At 34.4% G+C, this 20802-nt stretch overlaps 1 protein-coding gene across 1 annotated transcript in view; it reads left to right on the top strand.

Moving 5' to 3' along the window:
* Nucleotides 1–20802, top strand: part of LOC120767463 (dedicator of cytokinesis protein 7) — a 66632-nt gene that overhangs the window by 17206 nt on the left and 28624 nt on the right. The window lies entirely within an intron of this gene.

The following is a 20802-nucleotide window of genomic DNA, read 5'->3' as shown; positions in this document are numbered from 1 at the left end:
TTATAGCCATTTAGAGTGTCACAGCGCGCTGCCGAGTGGACGGCGAAGCCACAAACCAGTCAATCGGCGATCAGTTAGCGGTGGCAGCAGCGCACGTCAGTCCACATACACACTCACAGCAAATGCTTGGTATATTCTGAGTTATGTGCGCGTACGTGTGTGTGTGTGTGTGTTGGCAACACTGCAGGTGTAGTGATGTGCCGACCGCGGCTGCGGCTGTCGCTTTGACGCTTCTTCAGCAGTGTGTGAACGAACGAGTGTCGGGGTGTTTGTGTGTAGGAAGGTGGTGTCGGCGGCGTTGCCAGCGGTGACTTGTAAGGTGCTTAGTGTGCATGTGTATGTGTTTTTTTTTATGTGCAGCTTTGTATGTATTGGCTTGCGATCATCATCATCGCTATTATTTCATCTCAATCGATTGCTTGTTTGTTTGTGAGTACGTGTCTGTGCTTGTCACACTTCTTTTGTTGTTGTTGTTTGTTTGCTGTTTTTTTTTTGTTTGTTTGCAACTAATGTTGCTGTTTTCTGTTGACTTGGCGCTTGCATAGCTGCTTTGCATCGTTTTTGGTGGTTTTCGGTTTATCATTCGTTCGACTGACATTGCCGGCATTGTTGTTGTTAGCTGCATGAAATTATAGTATATACATACGTAATTAAATATATATATTTATAAGTGTGCATGTGTGTATTTGTAATTATAAGCGCTGCATTCTTAATGTTTGACATCGTTTGGTGTTGCTGCACCGATGACGTTGATTTCTTTTGTATTTTTTTTATTTATTTAATAATTTATACTAAGTGCATATATATTTTCGTTGCTTAAATAGCCAGCATTTCTCTGCCTTTCGGCTTATTGGTCCAAAATAAAATTTAGTAATGAATTTAAAATATTTTTTTTACGTAATTTTTCTTAAGAATTCTTAATTTATAAGCATTGAGGGGGCAATAAGTTAGGCACATAAATTTAATGGCCATTCATTTTTTTCATAATTATGTATTTCATTCTATTTTTGGTTTTTATTCAACACAAGCTTTTTTACACTCGCATCTTGTTACAGTAGTGTATAATTGAAATAGCCAAGATATAAGATAATTTAGTATTCCTTTTGTTTCCCGCAAATGATGGTGAAAATTTGATATAAAGGCTACAAATGGGCCAGGTCAAAGAATGGCGCAAGGTCTGTTCACCAACCGCTCGTAGGCGAAATTTCGTTTATCACAAATTTTTTGGCTAATTAGTTTGAAATTTACTATGTAACATTCTTATACCCCTTCCTTGACACGATGTAACAGTATACATAATTTTGTCAGGATCACGCCCACTTCCTATACAACGTAATTTTAAGTCTCCAGACAACTTCCTTATTCATGATTGGTACTAGTGAATACAAGTATATCGAAGCCACACTTCGTACCAAGCCCTCCGTACGTCGAATATGAGGTTCTGTGTGCTTCATGTTGTTTTATCAAGTTTACACTGTTAATTGCTGTAAAAAATGTGCGTCAAAAGAGTTGTTAATATACATATGTAATGTTGAACAATTATAAATTGATAGCTTTTAATTTTTCTAAACATTGCTTAGAATTCACCTTTCGAATGAACCATTTTTCTATAAGTTAAATGAGTCGAAAAAGTGTATGTGTGACTTTCTAAAGAAGACTAAATCGAGCTCCATAAAATGGTTGTCGGTTTTTATTGCTCAGAATTATCTACTTAGTTATCTATTCAGTAATCATTCGACCTAAAAGGACTGGCCGACAACAAAATGTTTTTATTTTTTTTTAATATGTCTTCGTTTATTGCATCTGCTTTTTTAAAAGCCTAACAATAAGTTATAAAATCTTAAATCTATTTAAAAACTAGACAAGCTCAAGCAAATGATTGAGCTGTTTTGGTGCTATGTTGCTTTTCAGCAAGAACGTACCTAATGCTTTAGGCAATGGGTTTGGGTGAACGCGGAGCTTAGATATATATTTTATTCTGCTGCCCTCTACTTCTTTCTTTACCATAGGAATACCAAAATATTTATGGATATTTTCTTTACGTTATTTCATCATTCGATTCGAACCTTTGTATTATGTCAATATTAGTTGCACATGTCGTACCCCACAGCTATAACCTCATTGTATAAAAGCACTTTGTGGTCTAGGCTAAGTTTTTATTTAAAAGTCACCCACACAAGTTGAAGTCAATACATTACTTTTTCCATGAAATTGGACATTATCTAAAACTGAGAATTCTATTGAAGACCAAAGGGAGCACCTCTACAGCTATATTTGGTAACTCAATTAGAATTTTTGAGGTAACTATCCTGTCCTTTTTTGGATTGAGTTCCTTTATGAATTTAATAATTTCGGAAGGTGGGGTCTTGAAAGACGCGAGCGACTCGTTAGCTATGTCGGTTAAGATTGACAGCTTAAAGTTGTTTCTTTGTCAATTGGGTGGAAATACCTTTTCTAGGTGATTTGCAAAACTGCTATCCTTTTCCTCATCACTTCAAGTCTAATTTCCACTCAAGTCTCGTATAGGCACGTTGGAGTTGACTAGTGGCTTCATGGACTTTTGGGCTTTCCAAAGGGAATTTCGCTTGTTTGAATTCGGACACAGCTTCTTTATATACTTTATAGTAGGTTTCGATGTTGAATTCTTCCTTGTGTTTAAGCGCTCTTTTTAATTTACCTAATTGAAGCTGAGTGAAAGGGGAGCGATTTTTCTGCCATTATTGTCTTGCACGCCTTTTTTTATTTGCAAGCTTTTCTTTTTCTCTATTACTGGTTTTTCTGGGACCAGGCGGCGTATGGTTCCTATATTTTAAGAATGTGATGGAGGAAAACATATTAAAATTTAAATACTGGCACTATCTGACATATAGCCAGAGAGGTCAAAAGCTATAGATTCCTTCATTTTTCATATGATGCTTAATTAATGGCTATTCATGTATTGAATGTACCAATAGATGTTTGCAACTGAAACACCCACGAGTCCACTTTTACACAAATTTAGGTATGTAATTATAAATCGAATGGCTTTAGCTTTTTGTACCGGATTGAGTTGCGTATGAGCGACAATCAGACAAATAACCATTTAATTTAGTCATACGTTTGGTCGAAGAAGTTTTCAAAAAACTTGCAAGCCATTAAAATTTTTATTTTTTTTATATAGGTTAACACTTCAGCTTTTCTCAAATGGTAACCTCAATTAACATATGTACATATCTTCCTTTGAATACAGTTCCTGAAAGAGTAATTTGGGTAACAGGTTCAATTCTTATAGATTTATAGACAGCATAGACAAAAAATATTAGACTTTAAGGGACACTTAAAAAACGTCGATTTTTGGGTTTTAAAAAAATCTCTTTAAACTGGAAGATATTCTCCGTACAGTGACCTAGGATCAAAAAAAGAATCAAATTTTATCAAAATGGCGGTATTTTAAAAAAGGTTTATTATAAAAATATTGGTCGTTTTTTGGCCTGCTAAATTCGATTTTCGATCAGATCAAACAACCGGCAAGGCATTGTATGGAGAATTATATATAGAACATGCCGAAGGAATTTAATAGTAATCATATAATTTATTTACTCAAGAAAAATGCTGCTTCATGAAAAGCGCATTTAAAGATAAACTGATGAAGCTGATTGAACTCGGCTACAAATTATTATGTTATTTTTAATGGTATAAACTATAGAAATATGAAAAGAAGATATAATCGATTTTTTCATTACTTAACACTAGGTGTGCCTTTTAAGTCTAGAAACTAATATATCCCTGATTTCTGTGTCTTGCAAATCAAAAATTCTCTAAAGAATAAAAAGTGTATGGATGTATACTAGTATATACATATGTATATGTATATACTGATATATATATGTATATACTGAGAAGAACTTAACTCGCAATAAAAAATATAAACAAATGAAATAATCAAACATAAATTCATAATCTTACAAGCGCTTTCAATTATTTACATAAAAACTATCCACTCAATTCAGCACAATTAATCACATGATTTCATCGTTTTTTGCTCGCTATTCGTTTTTGCTTTTATTTTTGCAATAGCAATAAATTATTGAGCGCTGGTAAAGCACTTTATACCACGACTTATCTATCACATAGGTGCTTTGTACTTCCGCAGACAGACAGCGCCGTCTTGTGGGCGTTTGCATACAAAAACAAAACAAAAAGAGTGAGAAGAAAACAGCAAAACAATATTCATCAAACGGCTGACCAGTTTTTCCACACTATTTATGGTGTGGTGTGGTGTGGTATGGTGTAAAGTTTCAACACCAATATGATTACTACTTTTAAGGTTCACAACAACAAATGCAACAACTTGTTGCACATCTGCAACTTAATTAATTTTCCGCTCGATTACATACGTTAAGCATAAATATGTAAAATAGGTGTACAAAGTTGTTAAAAAGGTAAATGCGCATAAATACTCAGATGTGTAAAGCGGCACAACTTGCAGGCATTTACATGTAAATATGTATCTGTAGGTATGTGTGAGTGTTTGCATGTGTATATATCGGTTGGTGTGCGCTAATGCATACTTTACATGCATGAGGCGTAGATACACATGTATATGGGTGCTTTGCTAATGTCGGCTTGTATGTTCACGCCAAGCATTGCAAAAGTCAACTTGCGAACAGAAGACTTAAGCGCGCAACTTGCTTTACGTTTTACATTTGAGTGTTGAGAATCCATGTGGCGGTAAAAGATTAATTTAAAAAGGGTTTATAAGTACTTTTGCTGTGCTTACTGTTTGTAAATAACCATTTAAATTAAATTAATACTAAATATTATTGCGTAAATTTACTGATTGTAAATATTTAACTTCAATTGACAGAATTTTTATTGAGTTTTTGAAGAATATTAAAAAAATATATTTTTTTTTATATTTTTCCATCATATATCCTTTTATGTATGTATTTAAAAATTTTACTCAGTTTTTTTCATTAAAATGTACCATCCATCTCCCTTTGTAAGCACAACCGACCAATAAGTATTTTTAAAATTGAATAATCGTGGTTAGAGGGTTCTCTATTTCCTTCATTGTAGCGGAATTACTTCAGATCTATACCTTTTTCATTTTCTTTGCTATAGAGGGTGTTTTAAGACGAGGTATAGAACTTTTTGCATAGATAGCTGTCAACTTACACTCTTAATGAACACACATCACCGAGTAGATAGAGTTCTGGCTTAGCGAATATAAAACAAAATTAATAAGCAAAATTATCACATATACGTTAGAAACAGTCTGCATTCTATCTGATGTAGTTCTCGTTGTTTTTGTTTTTTTTTTTTGTGAACAACGAGGTTGTCTGTGCCAACCTTCCATACACCTCTATTATTGACGATAACATCGAAAAAGTTAAAGAAACGGTGCTTGAAACTCGTCGTGTTGGTATCAGAGAGATATCAGAGTATCTTAATATCGCTTATGGATCAACTTAACACATTTTGGTCAATGCAAAAAATCTGTTAAAACTTCTCGAAATGCGGTAGATGGTGTAGCAAAACAACCACTTAAGGTTTTAGTCAATCTTCGTGATTTTAAATCTGTTTTAAAGCATGTCAGACTTAAGCACTGAAAAAAGGTCCAACTTTGTCAATTTAGCTTGAAAGTAAGCGAAAAGAAGTCGAATTCCTTCTTGCAGGCTTTATTAAACATATATTGGGTAGTCGAAAAAGTCTTTTCGTATTTTGTAAATAGATGTCGTTGCAGACGTAATCTTCAGTGCTACCAATCACATTGTGTCATACCATGTAGTGCTGGAAAGGTGAGACTTTAAGGTTCATTTAACTAAAATTAAATTCGGGGAAGTTGGAAAAAAGTTACAGCTGTTCCAAAATGCGTGAAAATAATGAAAAAATTCGCTATATTTTGAAATTTTTATATAAAAAAGGAAAGAATGCCACGCAAGCCATCAATAAAATTTGTAAAGTTTATGGGACGTTGCTGCATCAGTTCGTGTAGCACAACAATGGTTCGTTCGCTTCCTTTCTAGAAATTTCGAAATTTTGATTTACACTCATGGAATAATGTTTCATTAGAAAAACGAAAAGACTTATTCGACTACCCAATATAATGACAAAAAATCGTACCCAATTTATTAAATAACTTTACTCTGCAGTTATCATCGAATTTGACTATATTTGATTGATACGTCTGATTCAAAAACTGTAGATTAGAAAAAAGTCCTTTAAAATTTTCGTACTCAGACTGATTAATCGAAATGCTTGAATACTAAAACGAAAAATTTTTTGACTATTTTAGCAAATGAGAAATATTTTCAGAAAGAATTTTTTTTATAATTTTGAGAACAAAATACCTTCTCACTCAGGACGCACATTAAAAAAAACGAAGAATCTAGGCCAGATAGCCACCAAAGTGGTAAGCGCCGCATTTGCATTAATCTCCACAAAATATCCAATTTCCTTCTATAATTTATTGCTGATTGTCGAAATGTTTCAAAACTCAACACGCACCCAAAAACAAAAGTAAAAAACTAAAAACGCAACCGGTTCAAGCTGCAGCACAACTCATAACGCAATTGACCATAACATCAGCCAACATTTGACGCAGCGCGTGATCGACGAAGATTTGCTCAAGTTTATGCACAATCGGCCGCGGTCGGCGACGCGTTATGCGTTGTGATGCGCTCACTTGTGATAATGCAAGCGACCAACCAATTTTGGAATCATCAAACATGAAACTGCATTGCGGCTAGCTATGCATTGTATTTGTGTTTTGCTGTTGTTGTTGCCGTTTCTAACTCAATTTTTTCTTGTAAGATGCGCTTTTTGTTATTGTTGTTTCATATTTTTTATGTGGTTATGCTTGTGGCCTTTATTTTATGTTTGTATTTATGGGTTTTCAGTTTTTTTGCATATTTTTTTGTTTGTTTTTGTTGCGGCTTGTCTACTTTTTAGGTTACTGCCGGCCAAATTGTGGTCATCACCACAAGTTGTAAAGTTCATAAGTCATTGCAGTGTCGGCAACGGACCGCGCCACGCCCCGTCCGTTGATGCGTGTACCTGCCAAACGACTTCTTCTCGCTTTTTTCGCAGTTACACCAGCGCATTCCCACACGTCTTGCGCCTAACGAGCCACCAACCTGATCGGATAATACTTTGGTTTTTTTTGTGCTTGCACGCTACGGTCCGAGTCGTCCAATGCATTTAAATTTTAGCGCTTGAAATACTGTTTTTGGGGGTTTCGTTGCTACCAAGTCAGTTAAACATGTTTATGTATTTTTCAGGGTTGCCAAGTGCAATAGCGGCCATACACACAACTACAAAGTCGACAATTTTCACAGCCATAAATTATCGTGTGGTTTTGGTGTGTGTGTGTTTAATTGTGCACACATACACAGGTGTTTTATATATTCATTTGCAGAAGCGGTTTGGATTACTAGTGTCTGTAAAGATTCGCAGAATTTCAAGTTGCTTCTTCGCCGGTTTTTGTTGTGCGACTTTTGTGAAAATCTTGGAAATCAAAGTTCTTGACTTCTATTTCTTCGAATTTTTATAAATACGGGGTTTATTATCAATAATCAGACTTAGGAATGCTTTAATCACTTGGTATCACTTTTGTACTTTAGTTATTCTTGCAAAACAGAATGCACAAAGTAATCAAAATCAAAATATGTACGAGTATGTACACGCTACAAAAGTAGACCGATGGGGACAGCAAACGACATTTCTCTTCAGTAAGGTTTCCGATTTCATCATCTTAAGATATACGATCCAACAACGAGTCGAAATTATTAAAACTTACTACCGAAATTCGGAGTCAGTGGCCTCAACTTTAAAAGCGCCACTTCCAATTTATGGTGTATGGTGGAAAAATTTGATTCCACAGGCACAATAAAATAGGTCCCCGTGCCAGTGAGACAAAGAAGTGCCCGTAGCGTCGAGAATATTACTGCCGCTAGCGCATCAATTGAGGAAGACCCAAATCAGTCTCTCAGTCTCGTTCTCAAGTGTTGGGCATCTCTGTGACGTCGTTATGGCGAATTTATTCGTAAATCGGACTCAGAAACAAGTTGAAAATGATCATCCGAATTTTTATCGATGAGGCTCATTTCTGGCTGAATGACTTCGTCAATAAGCAAAATATGCGTTATTGGTCAGGCAGCAATCCACACGTACTCCATGAGTCACCAATGCATCCCGAAAAAATTACGGTTTGGTGCGGTTTATTAGGTCGTACTTCCTCCGTGATGATCACGACTGGCACGTTACTGTGAATGAAAAGTGCTAACGCTCAATGATAACCGAATATTTTGGCCCGAATTGGATGATATGGACTAGGACAATATGTTGTTTCAATAGGTCGGCACCACAAGTCACTCAGCGAATCTCACAATCGATTTATTGAAAACCAAGTTTAGTGAACGTGAAGTCCCAAAACGTCTTTGTCTTATTTAAAAGTTTTGTAGCGCTCTTATTGAAAATCCGTTATTTAGCTTCGAAATCGCCAAAAATACTCGGGTGTATGCATGAGGATTATTAGTTGCTTGGTGAAATCCTCTCACTGTATACTTGTTTTACCAAAGCAATATGTAACTATTTTTGCGTTTAAAGCAAGATAACAAGATTTTCAATAGATTCAGATGTCCAGTAGCGCAGAAACTTTCCTGTGACATCCAAAGCCTCTTCAGTCAAACGTTTGGCATAGAACGTACTTTGCTACTAGGTAGATAGATAGAGTACCTGTCTGGCCATGCACCGTGGCCTTTAAGAGGCCCATTGTGATACCATCGGGACTGAAATCCCCTCTATCTATTATTTGCTCTCTGAACCACCTCGTCTTCTAATGCAGTTAATCAGTAGAAAAAGTTGAATGAAGAACCCATACCGAATTCGTCTTTATAGCCAGTTTTTTTCTTATAAATAAATAAAATGAGTTTTATCAGGGGTTTCTTAAGTAAATAGAAACAAATTTCTGAAATTTCTATGAGTTATCCATGCGTATTTTTCATTAAAATAATTGAGTGAATTTCACTTTATCATGCGTTTAGGCTAATCACTTAGTAATGCATAATCAAGGGCGCTTAATCTTGTTTAAACCTAAAATCATTAATCAAAATTAAAAAAAGAATATCAAAATGTTGAATATTACAGGTTTAATAATGCTGCTTTCCTTCTTCCTATCACCGCAGCCTGGCTTGTGGTGTCACTATGCGCAGAGCCTAAAGCTTCTTCCAAACTTCAAAAGTGATTTCATAACACCGCCATTTGACATGCTGCGAAATTTATAAGCCTTTAACATTACAGCTGCGTGTTTAAAATATATACTTTCGATTATATTAAATTTCTTTTTTTGTTTTCAATTTTGCGCTTTCGGAAAACTTTACAATGCCATTTTCATATTTTGCATCGTACTTTGCCCCCGTACATATGTACCCCAAAACGTGCTTGCTTTTGGAGATTCTTTTTATTTATTATTATTTTAATTTTTTATTTTTTGCTTTGAGTTTTGGGTTTTTTTTTTGGTTTATGTATTTTCAGCACTTCATGTGACTTGTTTCAACTTCAACTTCTTAACGTTCGAGCGCACATTTTGGCATGTGACTGCGACCTCAAATGTCAACAGATGTAAACCTCATTTGCACATTGCCACATTTGTTGTAGGGTGAATGAATATCTCAATACTAAATGTATAAGTATTCACTTAAGTGCATACACAAATGTTTATATTTAAGTTGGCTGTAAGTACGTTGCTGGAATTAAATTGAGTAGAAGATGCCCGATGAGTGGTTTTTCGCATTTTCGTGTTTAGTAACAAAGTGTGTGATGAAACGAAAAATACCAACTTAAATGTTTTATAAGGAATACCAATAAATATGAAAATTATATATAGGATCTTAGTTAGAGTCGAGCTTAGCTGGTGCAATAATTTTCTAAATCTAAATTATTGTTTACAATTTAGTCTGAAAACCCTCAAACCCAGAAACTTGGTATTTTTTAACTTTCTCGAAATTGTGTAGCTTGGTTTCTGTTCGTCACCTGTATCGATCAATTATGAAGTTAAGGTTAGATTCATTTAGTTCAGTTTCAAATTTGATAAGAGGAATGAAGGATTCTACAGTTTTTGAAGAAGTTCTCAAATTCCTGGAAAAATTCTCTGAAGGGTGTCTCGAGTTGAAAATCAGCAACATCTGTATTACTAAAGTATGAATTCAGATCAGGCTCGTTTAATTTTATTTCTCAAATATGAGAATGGAGCTTTCTCTTAGTATGTTTGATAATAGTTGCAAATAGGATACACCAAAGCCTACTGTTTGTCGTCAACAGCGTAAAGATATGTCGAAAAACAATAATAAAAAGACCGATATTGATCGGTCGGTGAATGTATTATTGTTAAATTTCGTACGGCAGTTTTTGCTGAGCGAAGTCAAGGCAGGAATTTTGACGAATGAAGCTCCTTTTTTTTCTTTTCTTGGCTAAGTACTTATCGGACCGCCGTCGTTTATCTTCCATTTGAAATAATGCAAAATTCTCCACTCAAGTTAAAGGCGCTCATCATACAACTTTTATTCTTACTTTTGTTGCACCAACAAGCTGTGTGTGTGTATGTGTGGATAAATAATGTAATATATGACTATAATTTATTTATTTACTTTATATCCATCTCATATTTACTTTGTGTGCAAGATAAATGCACTTAAGTGTAAAAGAAGCCAATATTTACATTTTAATGCTTCAATTCATTTGTTTGTCGACGCTCGTTCGTCGTCGACCGTCGACCGTCGTTCGTTGGTCAAGTGTTCAAGTTTAAATGACGTAAATCTTTTAGTCGCGAAATCGTTTAATTTATTGAATAGTTGACATCAAATGTCAAGTTTGTCTGCATAGTGGCGATCAGCGATGAACATCAGCAATCCATACATACTCGTTTGCATTTTCATTCTCTTTCGCAGACAGAAGGTTCATGAGTTGGCTAAACATTACAGCTGCGCATAGTCAAAAAAAGGGGCGATACGTTTTGACATTTAGTGGGCGTTAAATGAGTATTTCGGTATTAACAATTGGCAGAGTTTTTCTTTATTATTATTTTTTATTTAAATTTACATTTTTATTGATAATTATGACGTAAGCCATCGATGTAAACACATAAGCTAACATGATAACATGGCTAGTGTTGTTATATCTGCAGATAATTACGGCTTCCTGTCTTCAATTAACTGTTGTCCACCTACTTTCACGATATAATCGAAAACCACTTTTTGATAAATGATTTTTAAGCATTAGGGTTGCTATTCATTATACTGGTCTTAAAAAGCGTTTCGCTCTCAAAACTTGTTCGAGTTGTTGTATTATGAAATGGAGACATATCTGGATTTTTTGAGATCAGTTTTTGAATTTAAAATAATTTTTGGAGACAATGGTTTTTTTATTTCAAGCCAAATAAAATTATGTACACACTTGTAATCCTACTTAACTTAACATAACCTCAATTCGACAGATTCACTCTCAAATTTTAACACCAAACCATGGAAGTCGTTCATTACGCATTCACTCAAACAAAAATTTCTAAACGAAGTTAGATTGAATTTTTGTCTTTTCATTAAACAACTTTTTACAACAACTGAAAATATTAATTGATTACCTAAACTCGTCTACAATCTTTTTAAAACTCTTACCCTTCACCTCATTGAACCCAAAAGCCGAGTATTGAAATAAATTAATTTTTTATTATGCTTATATAGCGGTAAATTTTTTGCTAATTATAGTAAATGGCAGTTAAATGATGCCCATTAAAAATTTGATATCAAGCGAAGCACAGTGTGCAAAAAGGCGTAAAAGAGATGGCAACCATGCGAAAAAGCGCCAAACTAATTAATTTGCTATTTCATATGGTTGGGCGCAAGCGCTGCCGCAGCAATTGTAAACCCGCTGTAAATTAACAGCAAATGATGAAAACTTGAAAGGCAAATCAATTTAAATTTAGAAGTTATAGACAAAGTACCGCTAGCCGGGGCAAGGTAAAGATCAAGCGCAAAGGAGAGTAGACTACATAGTGTGCTTGATTTGAGTCGAATAAAATTGTTTAGTATGTAGAGAAAATAATATAAAACCAGTCAGTCAATTTACATCAAAGCCTTTCGCGAAATAACTGAACTAAGATTGAGTCAATAAAATATGGGAATAACTATGTACATGTAGGTTATGATTTTTTAACAATGAGAAATTAAAGTAATTTGCCTAAGGTCATGATTAAATTATTGCATAAATAAGGGGTGCTGAAAACTTTTAAGGGGCACACCTGGTGTAACAACCAAAAAGGCGATTTTTGGGAATAAAAAAACCAATACTGTGTCAATGTGTTAATGTCACCCTTGAACTCCAAAATATGCAAATTCAAATCTCCTTATTATTTTTGTCGTTATAACAAAAGAACAAAATTGGGTAGTCGAAAAAGTCTTTTCGTATTTCTAATCAAACTTCAATTTATTTATTTATTCTTTATAATAATAAATAAATAAACAGATATATATCATTTTGGTCGACCACTTTTTCCCATTTTGCCGCTAGAGACATTATTTCATCAGTGTAAAGCTTTCATCAGTGTAAAGAAATTTCCAGAACGGAAGCGAGCATTGGTTCGTTGTATCCAAAATTTGGATCTTAAATGATTATGAGATAGTTACCTTGTAGAACTGTACTCTGAAGGTAACTTAGATTGCACTAAAAAGTGATTCCAAGAGTCGCTTTTTGGTCAAAAAAGAGCAGATTATTACTCGATTTTATTAAATAATTACCAATATCTCATAAATCACCCAAATTTAAAGTCGTCGATTAATGATGTCTTCAGGAAAGACAATTTTGGTTAACATTTTTTATAAAAAAATGGAAGACCAGGCATACGAAATTTAATGCCCAAAGGTTATTCCGCAGAGCAAAAGGTTTTGAGACATTTATGTAATTTCAAAATTTCGCCCAATCTAACCTACTTCTAAAACCTTACAAAGAGCAAGCCAGTCGATGAATAGCCTCACTTTGACAGAAATAAATCTCATTGAAAGAAAGGCAAAATAAAATCCACTTTATGTAGGCAAATAAGAAATTATATAATCTTAATTTCGATCGAAGCTGCTTTATTGCTGTCGGGCGTTTTGGGAATTCTTCAAAAACACATAAGCATCACACGTGTCAATAAGTAAATACTCTTCATAGCAACTGAGGGATTTGATAGTAAACAAAGCAGTCTTAGCTAGTAGACGAGCCAAATTTTGACTAAATCAAAGCACATTAGAGAGAAAAATAAATAAGAAGAGCCGATAAACCAACGTTATAAAAGCATTTAAATAATATCAGATCTTTGCTTTTTCATGTTTTACTTAAAGAATGTACCCAGATACTGTTAGATACGTGTATGCCAAGTATATATGAATGTATGTATGCTTGTGTTAGCGAACCGCGAACGCGTCAAGCACCACTATTGGTGGCGACTAGCTCGGTAAATAATTTGCTGATGACGCTTTTTGCGCTCGCGCTGTGGCATCCGCCTCAATGACGACGATTTAAAGTGTAGAATTCTAAATACATGCATACATGCCTATATAAAGCTTTCGATGCTAACTGAAATCCGGCTGGCACCGACAAGCACCATCGGCAGCGGGTAATATTAGCGGATTCTACAGAGCCACAACATCATCACTTTTTTCCAACGTTTATTAGGCGCTGTTAGATGTTGAGAGCTTCTTCGCTGACGCTGTGCGACGGAAAAATACACTTGAAACAACCTTTTGAGTTTTGTATGCATGTTTGTATATTGCGTACATGATTAGTGCTACATATGTATTTATAAATACAAGCTTATTATATTCTTAGAACAACATTTTTATTACTAGGTGCTTGATGCTTGATTCTTCATTGCATTTAAAATTCTTCAGTTTTTTTATATGCAAAAAGCAGTGGCTTTCTTCTACTGAGACGCCATATAGTTTATCGTTCGCTTTTTCTTGCTATAAAAACAAAATTGCTATGCAAATTTTTTCTATCTCAAACCGTTGGCCAGCATCCTTTTCAAGTTCATTCACATTCGCTGATGTGCTAAATATGTCTGTGTGTATGTGCAGCTTATGTTTTTTCTCTGTTACACAGAGCGTATTAAAATTTCCAGTTTTGTTCAGTGGAAATGAACATATACCTTTTAAATTTATTGCTTTTGCTTACTACATTTACTTTATTTATTTTCTGATTTAGTGTTTTACGACGTGTTAATATTTAGAGCAACATAGACTTCTTCTTTTTATTTTTCTTTACGTATAATTGATTATTTTAGCGTAAAAAGTTATTTATTTTCTGTCAGTTGCTTTCAGTATTGATAAAATTATTTGAGTTTTCTAACTGGAGAAAAATAAAGCAAAGTACTTCCTATCATCAATGTCTTTATTTACCATAGAGAGGTACAAATTTTGTCGCACATACATAATGGAATAAAAATCTTTAATTTTCCTCTCTTTGGAAAACCCCAAGAGTCGCTTCATCGAGTTTTGTCACTGTTCTCCCGCTCACACCAATTTTATGATATTGGCAGACTCATAAACTTAAGCAATGTTGCAATGATGATCAACCCAACGCCTCTCTAAAACATCCGAAGTCGCCAAGCTGAATATGATGATATGGTATCAAAGCCCAATATTTTCATTCTCTAGGTCTTCTTCTTCTTGTATGGCACTATTATTGCCTACAATATTGTGGCCAAGTTCCCAATAGTCGTTTTTTCTCTAAAAAAATTGACGAAAAATTTCAATTCAAAGTTCCATTAGGTCTTTCCAACGCAAAGGTGTCACTGATGCCATCAGCCGCACTCAATACCTGCATATCTGAAGTGTTTACATACATTCGACCGACATGTTCTGGCCAGAGTCGCTAACTTTATGCGTTGTTGGTAAATTGTAAGGACCTATAGATCTTTGCAGAATATTCCTACAGTCAGAGATTCTCAAAAATCGGATATGGAGAGAGATAAGTCATTCTAAGCATTACTAGACTATATAAGTATTACGAAAGGGATATTGAGTTATTGACACAGCAATTAGATCTATCACATTAAAACAGAAATCGTCTTATCCATACAAGAATTCTCATTTCAACTGGATAAGATCAGAGCAGAAACCAATCCTAGCATTTTCAAAATCTTTCGTGGGCGAAAGTGAAGAAGAAAGCCTTTAACTGAGCAGATTTAACAATTTTATATTTTATATTTTTATTTTTATTTATGTTCTACATCTTATCCATGCTTAGTGATTTCAAGTTTCTTATCTAATATTCCTTCCCCCTCACTTCAATCACGAAATTTTCTTTCCCGATTCTCGTTTAGTTTTATTTAATTTAAATTATTTTAAATTTCGATTACAAATATCTTGTGATCTAATAGAATACATTGTGTACGCACTTCAAATTGTTTCCTATTTGCCTACTTTGTTTAACAACAACTCTTGAGACGTCAACAAGTTGCTGAATCTCTTAGCTCTTCAGCTACTTAACCGTAGGTGTAAAGCAGTCACGGCTTTGGATTTGACTTACTGAAAGTCCGTTCAATAAATGCATGGTCATATATTCAACCGTTTCAGTTTCGAATGTGCTTCAATTATTTTTATTTATTTCTTTTCGTATACTCAATACCACAATTGACCATTTTCAACTCCATTTTTTTGGCGCATGCGTGAAGAAGCGTTCAAAATTATCACTTCATTTAACAGAATATAAAAAAGGAATATTTGCATGTTGTTGTTGATGATGGTTGATTTACTTTTTGTCTCTTTTTAATCAATAATTTGATTTTAAAAATCTTTAGTAACACTAAAAATAAAAGATAATTCAAGTTGTGGTTAGGCTAAGTCAGAAACGAGAGCAACTTCACGCTTTCAAGATCAAGGTTATGCTCAGATGCACGTGTGTGCCGCATATACATATAATCGAAAAGAGTAGAAGTAGTTATAATGAACGGATTCGATGGAGATAGGAAGTCTAATTAAATTGATTGGAATCTTTTTTTGATAGGTTTGAGTTTTAAACTCTAATACAGAATTTCTTATGTCTGGTGTTAATTCTGCTGATATGTGATAAAAAGGAACTCATTCAAGTTTTAAGACATCTACATTGACCAAAACAAATGGTATTCCAATGGTGCAAGATCATTGCTTTATGGTGGATGTATCAAAACTTCCCCGCTAAGCTCTCCCAGTTTTTTCCGAGTCATCAAAGATACCACACACATCTAGCATTGTTCTGATGGAAGACGAAACCCTTTCTGTAGAATCAATCGTTCGACCAGGCTGAAGTAGCTCATAGTAGATGATTCCTTTCCAATCCCTTCAAACACGGAATAACCTTTCGAGGCGTTAATCCTAGCTTTGCGACCATTTGTTGAGCTTCACCACGCTTAGACCAAGATCTGTTTCGCACATTATTGTCGTACTTGATCCACTTGTCGTCTCCTGTTACCATTCGCTTCAGAAATGGGTCGATTTCATTTGCTGTAACTTTTTTTCAATTTCCCCAAATTAATTTTTTTTTGTTAAATGAAGCTTAAAATACGATTTCAACGACATCTATTGACAAAATACGAAAAGACTTTTTCGACTACTCAATATAAATAGCTCGTTTCCTCTTTAGCCGCCCTTCTATTAAGCGATTGCTATTATATGTAATGTAGAATGCATAGAAGAAGTAGCATCAATAATTAGACTTATTTTAACTTTTAATGAATCGTTAACCTAAACATAAATGGATTTGCGTACATATACACATGCGTAGCAAATATTTCTCACTGAACTTATAATTTTATTCACTCATTATTTCTTATTTGTTTATCAAACTTATTAAACTTTAATTTACCGATGCTTCACACGACATCAACACACACTTACGCAACGCACTCAAGTGCAATATGCCGAAAAAGTACAGAGCAGCGCAAAAATTATTTACATATGTGGATATGTTGTTGCATATGTGTATGTATGGTATGTATAGTATTTACGTGTGTGCAATATGTATGTGTAGTTGACACTGACTGGACATTAAAATACTTAAAACTGCGTGAAGGACATGCGTAATTGTACTTGGCATTGTTGTTGTTGTAGTTTATAAGGTCATTGTTGTTATTTAACAAGCTTGCAATATTGTTGCGGTAATGGCATCCCTTTGATTTTTGCAACTTATGAATCATTAGAGTGGATATTTATGAATTATTGTTTCACATATTGTTTTCATTATAATTTTTTGTGGCAAATTTTCTTGCAGCATCATGCCAAACTATAAATTCGGAAGTTTTTTCACGTTATTTTATTTATTTATTTTTTACGTTTAATTTATTTTTTCAATTTACTTATTTCTGCTGTTTGCTGCCGCCATTCATCCGCATTGGCAACAGTTGCCAAGAGATGCTCAAGTGCCGAAATCGCTAGCGGCTACAGACAGCAGCAACTTCAGTTCACAACGAAAAATTTGCATGTGCATATGTACATGCATACGAACATTTACATAAAAAATCGAAAAATAAGCAACTATAGAAAAAAGTTGATTATTCAGTCATTAGTGCGCGTTGACGCGAGGGGTGCCCATCGGCTGCCCCTTAAAAACAAAAAAAATATTTTTTTTTTAAATACAAACATTAAGTAAATAAAAAATGGAAACTGTTAGGCTTTATGTTGAAGAAGTTGTTGGAAAAAATGTTAAAACATTTGGCATTAGTGCATTTCGGCAGCCACTTAAGTGTGTAACCTTGTCATTTGCCTTTTAAACGCTAACGAGAAAAAATGTGTGTGTACATATAAAAATATACATATACAAATACACATATGTAGGTACATACATTTTTTCATATACATATGTAATTGAAGAACAAAAAATCAAATATTTTGTTGACAAATCAGCAAAACATGAAAATAATTACAGTCATGTACAGAAAAATTACCGAAAGATATTGTAAACTTAAGATCACGCGTGAGCCGTGTCAAGCTGTCATATTATTTTGTTCGGTAGTTTTTGTCATTACATCATGAAAAGACTTACGCCTAAACAACGTTTACAAATCTTTTGACTTTATTACGAAAATTAACGTTCTGTAGAGAATGTGTTTCGCGCGCTATGCTCAACTTATGATCAACAAATTCGGCGTACTGAGTGTTCTATTGGCAAGATTATCACCCATCTTGAGATTCAGCATTCATTATTAGATAATATTCGACCTCATAGACCCCGTCTATCACGCAGTAAAGACAATATAGCAACCGTAACTGAGAGTGTACACGACGACCGTAGAGAGTCGATTCGGCGCTGTTCACAGTTACTCGGACTGACGTATTGAACGACTTGGTGCATTTTATGTCGAGATCTTAAATTGAAAGCTTACAAAATACAGCTTGTGCAAGAACTGAAGCCGCTCGACCTTCCCAAGTGACATCGCTTCCCTTTATGGTCTCTTGAAAAGTTCCAAAAAGGTCCGTCATTTTCGAGCCAAATTTTGTTAAGCGGTGAGGTTATTTTTTTTTGTAAATAAGCAAAATTCCCGCATTTGGGACGAAGAGCTACCTGAAGAGATTCAAGAACTGTCGTGTATTCCAGAAAAAACAACGATTTGGTGTGGTTTATGGGCCGGTGTAGTCATCGGTCCACATTTCTTCAAAAATGGTGAGAACGTAACCGTCAATGCTGACAGTTATCGCGCCAGGATAATCGACTATTTGATACCTGAAATTGAAGCTCGTGATCTCGGCAATATTTGGTTTTAACAAGACGACGCCACTTCCCAAACATTGCATCAATCAATGGATTTATTGAGAGAACACTTCGGTTAGCAGATAATTTCACGTTTTGAGCCGTTCGATTGGCCACAAAGATCGTGTGATATCACACCGTTAGACTTTTTCCTGTGGGGATATGTAAAGTCCAAAGTATATGCGGCCAATCTCGATTCAGGCCTTGGAGCAAAACTTCACACGTGTCATTCGCCAGTTACCACTCGAAATGCTCAAACGAATCATCGGAAATTGGACTCAACGGATGGACCATCAGAGACGTAACCGAGGCCAACATTTCAAAGAGATAATCTTCAAAAAATAAATGCCAAAGAATGTTCTTTCGTATGATAATAGTAAACATTTCAAACAGACAGATGGGCATGACTAAATCGACTTAGCTCATCACGCTGGTCTTTTATATATACATACATAGCTGGGTATATACATTAAAGGGTCTCCGACGTTTCCTTTAATATATAAATATATGAGTTCGTGACGTCATGGACGAATGAAGAGTCACCTTTCTGCTACTGTAAAAGTTTAACAGTTGCTTTGTTATGATATCGCGTGTCATAGCCATATACTCTATCATTCAAAAATAATAAAAAGCTCGAGGAGAAATAAAATTTCATTGCATATTCTCAAATATCATCATAAGCAAAATATATGTATGCTTGTATATATGTATAAGTATGTACTATATATACATATATACACTATTTTTTCGTGATTTTCCTACCCATTTTTCTTGTAATTTCACGATTTTCAAGATTGTCATTCAACATTTGTTACATGAAATATTTTTTAAATTTTATTTTTGATTGCATTTTGAAATAATGTTTAGGTTTTCAACAAAAGCGTGGTGAAAGCTTAGAGTTTATGATATTTATTGCCATTATCACTCTTCCCAAAATAGTTAAAAACAGCACGTAGACACATATTTTAACGACTACTTTTTGGTTTGAGATTCAAACCCACGATCACACCGAAGCAAAGAAAGATGAGCGAACGAATTACTTGTAATAAAAATTTGCATATATATGTTTGTATGTACATTTATGTAAATGTGTGTATGAGCATTTGTGTAAAACTCGCTATCCCTTCCCTCTTCCTGTACCCAGGAATACGTATCACTAGCAATTAATCTCCAGCATCGGTTTGCACAGTTTTGCAGTTGAAGTCATTACATTTTATTGCAACGATAAGTGCTGAGCGAAAATTAGCCATAATAACAACAGCTGCGCATATGAGCTTTTGCCAGTAATTTGCTACTACTTTTTATTTTTGTTTATGGAACACAAGAATATGGTCGCAATGTTGTTATTTTTATTGTAATTTATTCCTCCTGTTCTTTTTGCTTATCGTTGCCTCAGGTATTTCGAAAATGAAATGTTGCAAAAGATGAGCGAATCGAATCAAGCAAAGATAAATGCTTGTCTGCTCTTTGCAACAACTACAACTAAATACAAGTATTTCATTTATTAGCGGTGATTTCAGCTAGAAGTGTATGTGATGTATGTATGTATAAATTATTCATTTAATGTATTTAATTACGAGTATTACGAGATTTTACATTTTACAACAAAGCTGTAGTTGTGGCTGGGAGAAGACACCCACAAAAACGATCGGTAACGCAAAAAAGGCAAAAATAGAAACAATTAGTATTGAGAAATAAAAAATAAATAATGATATAGCAATTTCCAGTTATAATTCCTGCATCCGCCTGCATTTTTTGTATTCTTTATTACTCCCTTGCATATTCGCAACATTAAATGCACATATTGCATAGATTAACGAAGATAATGCGGCAAGCTTATAAATAGAACATTAATGATCGCACCTACTTTGGGTGTTTCATTAGTCAAACACATTCCTACATACGAACATATGTACATAATATAGATAGTTTAAGTTGCACAGCTTCAGTGAATTGTATTCCTCGGGTGTTAGGAAAAAAGCGCATACATTTGCTGTGCAATCAGTCTTCAATCACAGCAATCATATTTTACAATACACGGATGTGGCACAAATTTATGATGCG

Source organism: Bactrocera tryoni, chromosome 2 (genome assembly GCF_016617805.1).
Source record: "Bactrocera tryoni isolate S06 chromosome 2, CSIRO_BtryS06_freeze2, whole genome shotgun sequence".
NCBI lineage: Eukaryota > Metazoa > Arthropoda > Insecta > Diptera > Tephritidae > Bactrocera > Bactrocera tryoni.
This window is presented reverse-complemented; position numbering and strand designations above follow the sequence as displayed.